The 12,124-nt window shown below is 37.8% G+C and overlaps 1 pseudogene; it reads left to right on the forward strand.

Moving 5' to 3' along the window:
- Positions 1-3,301: 3,301 nt before the first annotated feature.
- LOC126080181 (olfactory receptor 140-like) lies at positions 3,302-8,752 on the forward strand (annotated as a pseudogene).
- The last annotated feature ends 3,372 nt before the right edge of the window (positions 8,753-12,124 follow it).

Raw genomic sequence — 12,124 nt, forward strand, 5'->3', positions numbered from 1 at the left:
TACCTAACCTTGGAAGTCACATAGAATCACTTCTGTCATAGCCTATTAGTCCCCAGAGTCATAAATTCCCTTCCATGTTCAAATAGAAAGGGCATAGATGCCACCATTTGAGAAGGAAGTGGCAATGTTCTGGAAAAGCATATATAACAGGATATAATGTGGTAGAAATATAATATGCCACAATATGTCCTTTGGCCTCAACAATGCACACCCCCTCCACAAGAAAAATATACTCACTGTTCCCTTTCACAAGGTCCCTCTCTCAACCCTCATCCAATGACAGTATTGAGTTCTGACTTAAGGGTCAGTATCTTATCGTCTAAATCATGTCCAAGTGTGGATGAGACTCCTGAGGTGTAGTTCCATTCAGTCTGAAGATCTATGAACTAGAGACACCTTATCTGCTTCCTCAGCCCCACTGTCCCCCACCTCCCGCCCACTCTGACAGTTACAGGATAACTTCTAAACACACTTACGTTCAAAAAGGGGAAATATGACAGGTGAACAGAAGTGATGTTCTATAGAAATTTTGACAACCTATTTAAATTTTTTTAGACACATGTTATTTCCAGATTCTTGGTTATCTGTCCTGTACTTCTGGTAGTGATTTTTCCATGCATCTTTTCCCAAAATACCTTTGGGATTTTGATTCTGCTTTCTGAATTATCCATTCTTTTCCATAATACATACTTTGTGTTTGTAGGTTACCAAAGATATTTGAAGGATGTGGGGGTGATTCTTATCACATTCAAATTTAATTTACTTGCTTGTCTTGGAAAAAGATGGAAAGACAGATTTAATATGTGTGGAAAATAGAAGGTTAAAAATTCTACATCATTGATCTTTACATTTTGTGATTTGTCTTTATATGATAAATCCTTTAGAACAAATTCAAAGGCTATATTTGCTTATGATCTTTCAACATCTTCATTTCCCAAAAGGCTGGTATCGTTTGGAAAGCAATGTGGGTAACTGTCTTATTATCTAGTGCCGCTATAACAGAAATACCGCAAGTGGACGGCTTTAACAAATGGAAGTTTATTCTCTCACAGTCTATGAGGCTAGAAGTCCAAATTCGGGGCATTGGTGCCAGGGGAAGGACTTTTCTCTCTGCCTGCTCTGTCAGAAGGTCCTTATTATCAAACTTCCTCTGGACTAGTAGCTTCTCAGTGCAGGGATCTCGGGTCCAAGGGACATACTCTTCTCCTAGCACTACATTCTTTGTGGTATGAGGTCCCTCTGTCTCTCTGTTCATTTCTCTCTTTTATATCTCAAAAGAGATTGGCTTAAAACACAACTTAATCTTGTAGATTGAGTCCTGTCTCATTAATGTAACTGCCTCTAATCTCAACTCATTCATATCATAGAGATAGAGTTTACAAAACATAGGAAAATCATGTCAGGTGACAAAATGGCGAGCACTCGCACAATACTGGAAATCATGGCTTAGCCCAAGTTGACACATATTTTGGGGGCATACAATTCAATCCATTACAGTTATTGAAGCAATTATATAGATCAATTAGACAAAGCAATACCTTTTGTTTGAATTACTCTGTAACAAGTGAGAATATCAGCTATTCCATGTAGGGAAACGATAAATAGGTTGAGACTCAGGAAATCTGAATACTTATCCTTAGTCTACCACGGTCTGAATGTGCAATTTTGTAAATGTCTGTTTCTTTTCTCAGTCTCAGTTTCCTCATTTGCAAAATGAAAAGAATCTAACTACCTACCTACCTACCAACCAACAGACCAGGCTACTGACCAACCAATCCATTCATCCATCTATCCATCCATCCATACATCCATGCATCCATCTATTCATCCATTTATCTACCTACATGTCATCTATCATCTATCTGCTTATTTATATATAATCACATTCTGGCCTGTATGTACTTAAATTCTCAGAAAATTCTCATCATAATGTCATATGAATAGGATTTTACTCTGCTCAGTAGGAAATGGGGTCCAACTCTTTTCAGAGACTTCTGATTTTGGAGAACTCTTAAGTTAGAAAGAACAGATAATGGAACTGAAACAGAATAAGCTGGCTTTTAGTTCTACTGCTCAGTAGTTATGCCACACTGTGCAAGTGAAATGAAGCATTCTGAGCCTCGGCTTTCCCATCTGTGAATCAGGAATAATATACACATGGGGTTATTTGAGTTTAAATGTGAAAGTAGGTTGCAAATACTAAGTGCTCAATATATTATCCAAAAAATCAAAATCAAACCTGTTGCCATCGTACTGATTCGGCCTCATGGTTACCCCATGTGTTACAGAGTAGAGCTGCTTCATAGGGGTTTCTTGGCTGTAATCTTTACAGAAGCAGGTCATCAGGCCTATCCTTGGAGCTGTTGGGTGGGTTCAAATCACCAACCTTTAGGTTAGTAGTCAAATGATAATTGTTTGTGCCACTCAGGGGCCTACTTACTTTAAATGATGAATTTAGGGTGGGTTAGAAATACTATTTGGACAGGGGTAGTAATGCGTTACTAACTGACTTAAACAAATAAGTATATATCCATTGCCTTCGAGTTTATTTCGACTCATAGTAACCCTATAGGGCAGAGTAGGGTTTCCAAAGAGTGGCTAGTGCATTTGAACTTCCAAACTTGTGGTTAACATTTGTAGCTCTTAACCACTGTGCCACCAGGGCCCCAAAGAAGTATGTAAGTAGTTCTAAATTCTTGTTCTATATTCTCCTGAGAGGGAAGATGGAAAATTCTCAGGGGACTTAGAGAGATAGGCATAGTTCAAATTCCTAAGTGTTTTTTTGAATCCATTTTTATGCCTCCACAAGTTAGGATGAGAGCCTTCTTAAAGCCTTTGTTGATAGACAAATAATAAAGAAGGATCATATTAACTACTTAGGTAAGTTCTTACATGGGAGATAACATGGGGTCAAGGTCAAGAGCAGGATTTGAGGCCAGAGAGAGCTGAATTAGATCTTCTGACCTACTCTTCACTAACCATATGTTCTGGGGTAAAAGGCTAACTCTGTGTCTCAATTTTCCATATGTAAAATAGAAAGAATAACCTTCCTACTATATACAGTGCTTTAAAAAAAGTTAAAAGAGGTAATTTATGTAAAGTGCTTTGCACAGTGCCTAGCGTATAAGAATATAAAAAGCAATCATTTAATATTAGTTTTTGATCAATGCATGTAATAATAATGCCTAACCTTTATACAGAACTTTATAATTTATGAAACGTTTTCGTATGTCCTGTGGGGAAAGTAGGCTTAATTTCTTCAGTCCTTAATTTCCTCAGGACTCACTCTGAGATCTGAAAAATGGAGGTAAAGATAAGAAGGAGGTATGAGAAAGGGATGGAGACCAGTGGACAGCAGAGATCTTTTTGGAGTTGGGGAATGCTTAGCAATAAGGAAAAAAAAAAGTGGGATTGAAGGGGAGGGCATCAGTGAGTGACAACCTTGTAAGAATATATATTGATGTCAGAAAATTAGATTTCACCCTTCATACTAAAACACTAATCGTGTGAACAGATTCTGCCTCTATCTACTCAAAGCCAAAATTAACCATTGATTCTGGTGATAGTGGTGGTGGCGGCGGTGGTGTGTGTGTGTGTGAGTGAAATACCTTACAAACACTTTGATAAAGAAGAAAAAAAATAAAAAGCTCATGCTAGGTTCTTAAAAAACTTGCAGATAAATGAGAGTAAAATGTGTCCTCATCTTTTTTTATAAGTAGTTGCTTTTGGGTGGCACACATACAGCCTCATAGAAAGAACACTATAATTTTAATAGTTACAGTCATATGTTATGAAATTTCACAGGCAGTAAACATACCCTACTCTTAAAAATTTCAATAAGAATAAAAGTAGTTGACATTGATTGTGCCTCTACTTTGGGCCAATTGCAGAGCTAGTAGTCTTGACACTCTCACAGCCACCCTTCAAGCTAGTTGTCCTCATTTGACAGAAAATAGTTGAGAGGTTCAGAGGTCAAACACATTTTACAGAATTACCTTTGCTAACTCTTTATTTCAGTATAAGACTAGGGTTACAACTTACTGACTAACATAGAAAAACTTCCTTACCCTCTATCTTAGTTATTTCATCTTCTAAATAAAGATAATAACAATGTATGACTCAATGTTGATACAAGGATTAAACGTGCCTGGCAGTTCAAAGGCACCCAAGTAAACATTAGCCACGTTAATCATGGCATCTGTACATGAAGTAGTCTCAATAAAGGTCAACAATGTCCTTCATGGGGTGAAGTACAAAACTTTGGAATAATTTTTACCCTTCTTTCTTTCTGACACCACACATCAAGTCATCAGCAGGTAGTATTGAAGCTACCATCATCATACATCTACCTCCACTACGCCCATCCTGGTGCAAATCACCATCACATTTCTGCTGGATGGTTACAATATCTTCTTAACTAATAATCTCCCTGCTTCTACTATTGCCCCTCTATAGTCTTTTCCCCACACAATAGCCAGAACAATCATTTCTAAGATTTAGTCAGGCCATGCCATTTTGCTGTGCAAAACGTTTCAATGGCTTTGTTTTTCACTTAGAATAAATTAATACCTGTTAAAATGTTCTACAAAGCCCTATCAGACCTGCTACTTATCAGTCCTTGTTCATTACTCTCCAGCCACACTGATCTCCTTTAGACAATGATGCCAAACACATTCCTTCCTCAGAGTGTTTTCACTTACTGATTTTTTTTTTTTTTTGGTCTGGAATGTTCTTTCCTTAGATGTCTTCTTGTATCCTTCTTCACTTCTTTCTAGTCTAGTTTACATGTTCCCTTTTCAAAGAAGCCTTCTCTGACTACCTTATAGAAAACTGCACCCCACCCCCAGATTCCAAATATCCATTACCCTGCTTAATATCCCCCATAGCAGAAGTTACAATCTGAAATGCTATCTACTTTCTTTTTTATTAGCTTGTTTTCTGCCTCCCCCTACTAGAATGTATGCTATGTGAGTGTAGAGACTTTATCTGTTTGTTCACTGCTATCTCTCAACTTTCTAGAGTGTTGGGCACATAATAGATGATTAATAAATATTTGGTAAATGGCTTATTAAATGGACCTCAAAACTATATTTGATTAGGTAATCCTTCTCCCCCACCTCTCCCCAAACTCCACAGGTTTTATTTTGATAAATAAGGATATTCATTATCTTAGTCATCTGGTGCTACCATAAGAGAAATACCACAAGTGGATGGCTTTAACAAAGAGAAATTTATTCTCTCGCAGTCTAGTAGGTTACAAATCCAAATTCAGTGTGTCAGCTCCAGGGGCCAGTTTTCTCTCTCTGTTGGCTCTGGAGGAAGATTTCTTGTCATCAATCTTCCCCTGGTTGAGCAGCTTCTCAAGCACAAGGACCCCAGGTCCAAAGGATACGCACTCTGCTCCAGGTGCAGTTTTCTTGGTGGTATGAGGTCCCCAACTCTCTGCTTGCTTCCCTTTCCTTTTTATCTCTTGAGAGTTAAAAGCTGGTGCAGAACACATGCCAGGGAAACGCCCTTCACTTTGGATCAGGAATGTGACCTGGGTAAGGCTGTTACAATCGCACCCTAATCCTCTTTAACATAAAATTACAATCACAATATGGAAGATAACCACACAAAACTGGAAATCATGGCCCAGCCCAAATGGGCCACATTTTTGGAGGGACATAATTAAATCCATGACATTCATTTTCTCTAATTTTGTTTGGGAACAGAGTTGGAGGGGCTGATAAAATGTTCTTTAATATCATATCTTGTTTATATTTGATTTCAAAGTCTCAAAAATAGATTTTATAAATGAATTAAAACAACTCCCCCCAAATAAAATAATACAGAAAAACCCATGATGCAATAAGACACAGAGAAAGAGAATCAGGATTTTTGAGAGTTTTTCAGCTTTCTCTCTAAGTAATTCTAATACACGAAGACAAAAGACTTCTCCAAAAAATATAAAATCATGGCTCTCATACAAATATAAAATGAGTACATGACAAAGTTTTTATTTAACACATTAATTAAGGAGGGAACCAGGGGTATGTTATAATCCATTTAAAGGAGAATCCAGTGTAGCACATTTGTTCAATCAGGGATGTGTCATGAATTTACAAATAGATGCAAAACTGACTTTATCCACAATAACTGAGGGAAATCAATTGAACCCTCTTCAGACAATATTTTCAATTTTATGGACAAGAATTATTTGCATTATCACTTTTCTATAACTGGAAGAGTTGTAAAATAGCTCAAAGACAGTGAAAGGCATAATCCTCATAGAATCATGTAATCCCAAGGGGAGTGCTATAGGCAACACACAGCTTTTCATTGAAGATAGCCAGTAGTCTTTTTATATTTCAAAGTCTTTCACAATTTTTTTCTCATGGAAGTTAAATTTATTTAGCAGCTATACATCAAAAGAAGTAGAGATAATTTTTAAATAACCTAAATTTTTTTCAATTATTTCTATTATTTACCAAGAAAAAATACAAACTTTCCATATCCATTGGAGTCCTAACAGGAAACAGCATGCTCAAAAAGGCAGATTAAAAAAAGTTTATTGAAGATTATTTATCAAGGTATGAAGGAAATTAATTAAGGGTGATGATAAAGCTTGCCAGGGCTAGCTACCAGTAGGAAATCATTACCACCAGGAGGCCTGAGGGAACAAGGGGAAGAAATTACTGCAAAAGGAAATATAACACTAGGAGATATTTACCAAACAAGAGCTGTAACCCTAGTTAAAGGTACCCTGTTACTGATAAACCACGGGAGGGACCCAGGAGAATAAACCCTGACATTCTTTTCTTCCCACCCTGTCCTTCTAACATTTATCTAGCACTTTCTGTTGGTCAGAGAAGAAGGAGGCCTGGTTGAGGAACACCATGGAAGCCCACCATGGAGGAGAAGAATGAGAATAGATCTGAAGGGCTGAGAGGAGTATATCTAGCTCACTTTCCAACACTTTATTAAATTGTTTTTCTAGGTAAGATGGTGAACACTCCTATTTTGGAAAAAAAAAACACAGGAGACATAAGTAAACTGTCTTCCAACTTGCTTGCACACTTAATATTTATTGACTACCACTCTGAGTCAAACATTAAGGTAGATCCGGGGATAAAGAAGTGAAGAAGGCAGGTCTTAACTACTGCTCCACCAGGGCTTCTTGTATACAGATATGTATATGTATATATATATATACTTAACACAAACACACACTTGTGTGTATATATGTGTGTGTGTGTCATTTTTGTTGTGTGTTGTGTGGTTGATTCTGACTCACAGCAACCATAATTTACACAGTAGAACTGCCCCATAGGGTTTCCTAGGCTGAAATCTTTATGGGAGCAGACGGTCAGGTCTTTTCTGCCACAGAACGACTGGTAGGTTTGAAGTGCCAACATTCTGTTTAGCAACTGAGTGCTTAGCCATTGTACCACCAGGGATTCACACACACACACACACACATATATGAGTTCTCTAGCATTTCTTGCTGGCTGAGAAGGAATTTATAATGTGATGAGGTCCCTATGCCTCTATGTCCTCCAGCAAATGCCCAGTGACCACTTGTCACAAGATGTTATAGATGGGATTCCAGCATCAATAGAAGAAGCTGGATTAGACAGCCTCAATGGTTCTAATCTTTTTGTAAAATAGAAGAAGCATGTTTTTTCCCTTCCTGTATGCCAGGAAGGAAAACAGTTTATTTATTAAAATGCTTTGTTCTTATTTGAAACCACAAAATATGAAATGCTTATCACCCTGCTATTAAAAATGTTGTCTTTACAGGATAATCCCAATATCTGTGTTCATCATCAGCACTGAAACGGAAGAAAACAGGATGAATGTAACTGATTTAATTCTAATAGGACTTACACAGAATCCTCGGATGCAGAGAATTCTAGTTGTTGTTTTGTTTATCACCTACATTGTCACCGTCTCAGGAAACCTGCTCATTGTGGTCACCATAATCTGCAGTCAGACACTGAAATCCCCAATGTATTTCTTCCTGGCCTTCTTATCTTTGATAGATGCCTGCTACTCCTCTTCCATAATCCCTAAAATGCTAGCTGACTTGCTCTCTGAGACAAAAACCATCTCCTTCAATGGCTGCATGACACAGATCTTTATTGAACATTTCTTAGGTGGTTCTGAGATTGCCCTCCTTGTGGTCATGGCCTATGACCGTTATGTGGCCATCTGTAGACCTCTGCACTATGTGACCATCATGAACCACCATGCATGCTGCCTTTTGGTGGGGGTGTCTTGGACAGTGGGTTTTTTCCACTCTATTGGACAGATTCTTGTCACTTTCTGGCTCCCATTCTGTGGCCCCAACATTATTGATCACTTCATGTGTGACATCTTCCCCCTGATACAACTTGCCTGCACAGACAATTTCCTTGTTGGTCTCCTGATTGCTGCTAATGGTGGGGTAATGTCTGTGATTACCTTTGTAATGTTGTTGGTATCCTATGTCTTCATCCTGCATTCGTTGAGGTTTCACAGCTCTGCAGGAAGGAAAAAGGCCTTCTCTACCTGTACCTCCCACATCACTGTTGTTGACTTGTTCTTTGTGCCCTGTATTTTTATGTATCTGTGACCAGTAGCCACCTTCTCCATGGATAAAGGCATAACTGTATTCTATACCCTTGTCACTCCCATGTTAAATCCCATTATCTACACAGTAAGGAATGCAGAAGTAAAAAATGCCGTCAAAATGTTATTGAAAAGAAATGTAATTTCAGATAATAAATAACCCAATATGAAGATTTTATTTCTATCATAATCTTTACATTTTTATGTTAATATATATGTGGGTTTGTGTGTGTGTGTATATACATATGTATATATATGCGTATATATGTAGATATATAGCTCTTTCCCATCTGTATCACTTAACTGCGGTAGAACGTTTGCACAAGAATGGCATGGAGGTGGCGTCTGACCTCCTCTAACTTCACAAGGGGAAAGTAGAATCAAAACCAGCAGCCCAAGCCTGATTCCTTGCGGAAGTCAGATATGACTCCTTTCTCTGCCATCTTTACTAATTTTGATACCAACTGTCCCTGCATGACACTCTCTACTTCTCTGCTGGGTTCGGTAATCCATTGCAATGGCCACACAGAACTCACAGACAATACTCATGATTATGGTGTTTATTAGGGAAGTAACAGTTACAATTCAGGCCCAAGGACATTCAAGATACAGCTCTTCCTTCAGGGCAGCCTCTTCGCAGCTATGTTCACAGGCACACCTCTCCCTGGTCCTAGGCATCTACCCAAAGGCACTCAACTTTCTTCATGGGCCAGGAAGCCCACCAAGCCTTCTCCTGCCAGTTCTTTCTTCCCACCACTTCTCACCATCTTCAGGGTTATAGCTCGTTGTCTCTGTTGGTCTCTTTCTTCTAGGAGCTTCTTAGCACAGGAACCCCAGGTCCAAAGGATGTGCTGGCTTCTGGCTGTAAATCTTTGGTGGCAGTGGGATCTCTTCTTTACCCCATTTGATGTGGCTCCTTTCAAGCCCAGCTGGGTGGCAAAACTGACCAATCCCTTTGGTGGACCACAATTACCCTACCATGGAGTGCTGCTGGGAGTTACAAGACCGTGGCTAGACAGGCCACGCAAAAGTGATCCTTCACATCACAGTTTGCAACAATTATTCTAATTTACAGATGATAAAAATTAAGTTAAAAAGGGCTAAATAATCAGCCCAAGGTCAGAGGCAGAGCTATTTGAATCTGCATTTGTTCTAATTACAAATCCCATATTCTTTCAACCATTTCAAATTGTATCAGGATCAAAGGCAGCCTTTATTTTATATCAAAGCCTTTCTTGCTTTGTTACAAATTGCAAATTCTCTTCTCTAATTGCAGAGTTGTATAACTGACTTGCACATGGAAGCTGTTGTTACTCAGAACCCATATTGGCTACTGGTATCTAGGACAGTGCAGAATTCAGTTTAGAAAGAAAATACTTTCTAATACTCTCTCAGCACACTGACAATATACCAATGTTTAAAATTATATGGGTTTCTTGTTCTGTCAAGTAAAAGCTGTCAGTAATAAAAATTAATTGTATTTAAACCTAAGTGAAATTTTAAAGTGTCCTTTGGTGGTCACAATGACCCTAAAACATTGAAATTTAGTTAATATTATTATTTTACTGGAAAAAAATAGGTGGTTCATAAAATTTAAATAATTAGATCATAGAACAAATAAATCAGCCTTGAGCTCAAATATTCTCACTTCACATCCTGTGACTTTTTCATTATACATATAATTCTTTTGTGCTAGTACTTAGTTATACTTAGTTATGGTCTGTTTTTTTTAAATATATATTTTTTAATTTTATGTCATACTTGTTGCCATCAAGTTGATTCTGACACACAGCAACCCTGTAGTACCCTATAGTCCAAAGAGAGACTGATACATTTGAACTGCTTACCTTTTGTTTAGCAGCCAAACTCTTAACCACTACTCCACCGGGGCTCCATGTGTCATAGGAAGTGACACTTTGTTAGATTTAAAATCATTTAAACAAAGAAAAAAACAAAAAACCCATTGCCATTGAGTTGATTCTGAGTCACAGAGATCCTATAGGACAGAGTAGAAGAGCCCCATAGGGTTTCCAAGGAGCAGCTGGTGGATTCAAACTGCTGACCTTTTGGTTAACAGACTTAGCTCTTAATCACTGGGTCACCATGGCTCCTTAGTGGTAATTACGTGCTGTTCTTTTTTTCCCCCAAAACACTTTGTAACATATCAATTTCACTATTAAAAATTCACTATATTGTTACTTGAATCTAACATTATTAAGTATATATCTGAGACTCCTCTTTGCAAACTGCTTCTAGAGATGGCTTAAGCATAAGGCGTACAAGAAAAGAGAAAGCATTACTCCTCAGTTGGTCAAAGGAAGATTTCTCAGCTAAAGAACTTACCTAACTCATAAGACTTTGTTGCAAGTAAGTTTTGGTTCTTTTAAAAAACAAAGTTTGCGACCACAAGATGAATGTATGCCATAGATGTCTTTATAGAACACTTTGATATAGTGTTCTAGCCTCCCACCTCATGGGTATCATATGTTTTATTCGAGAAGTCAGAGGATTCTAAGATGTAAAAATAATTAGCAAGATATTATGACTGTGAAACACAGTGGAGGGTAAGAACACCAGCTTCAGGATCAGTAGACACTGGTTTTTTTCCTTACTGTGCGATGGCAGTGGGTTTTCTTTGGGGTGCCACCATCTCATCGTATTATCTTAAATAGGTCTGCCTATATTTATAGGTAGTTTACTTAGGTAACTTAGGAGGTGTTCCCAAGCTCTTTGATTCTGTTCATTCCATTTTTATTTCCTTAAATATTGTTATATTTGATTCTATTTCATTTGGAAGAAGTAAAATTGGAGGAGTCATAAGAGATTATATTTCTACAGGCCAAGAGTTGGCCACAGCCCACCACCCTAAACATTTCCATTTTTGGTAAACAGCTCAGGAGATGTTTTCTTTTGATGAAAGGATCTTTGGCCTGGACTAAATAATTGAGGATAAGACCTCTGCTCTTGAAGGTTTTATTGCCTTGAAAACATGGACCTCTGCTTATTGAAATGTATGAAGTTGGCCATAAGATGAACACTTTGGCAGTCACACTTCTTTTTGGTGTGGAATCAGTCCCTAAATCTGTCAAACATGAAACTGTAGCTCAACTGGTATCTTCCCAACTGTGATCTGATGCATATTTCATTTCTCCTGTTTTTATTCTAATTTATCTTCCAGTTTGAAAATCCATGTTACTGTCTATCCAGTGTTTTTTCCACACTTTCCTTGAAATTGTGTTCTGGAAACAAGCTTTTCTGATATAGCTTCAGGAACACCCCTTTTGGAAAATTACCTTCAGAGCCAACCCTGACTGATATAGACCTATTTTTTTTTTTCCCATAGAAGAATTGATGTATTCAAACTGTGGTGTTGGTGAAGAATACTGAATATACGTTGGACTGCAAGAAAAGTAAACAAAACATTCTTAGAATAAATACAATCAGAATGCTCCTTAGAAATAAAGATGATGAAAGTTTTCATTGCTTACTTTTAACACATCATCAGGAAAAACCAACTGCTAGAAAGGACATC

Source organism: Elephas maximus, chromosome 7, assembly GCF_024166365.1.
Source record: "Elephas maximus indicus isolate mEleMax1 chromosome 7, mEleMax1 primary haplotype, whole genome shotgun sequence".
NCBI lineage: Eukaryota > Metazoa > Chordata > Mammalia > Proboscidea > Elephantidae > Elephas > Elephas maximus.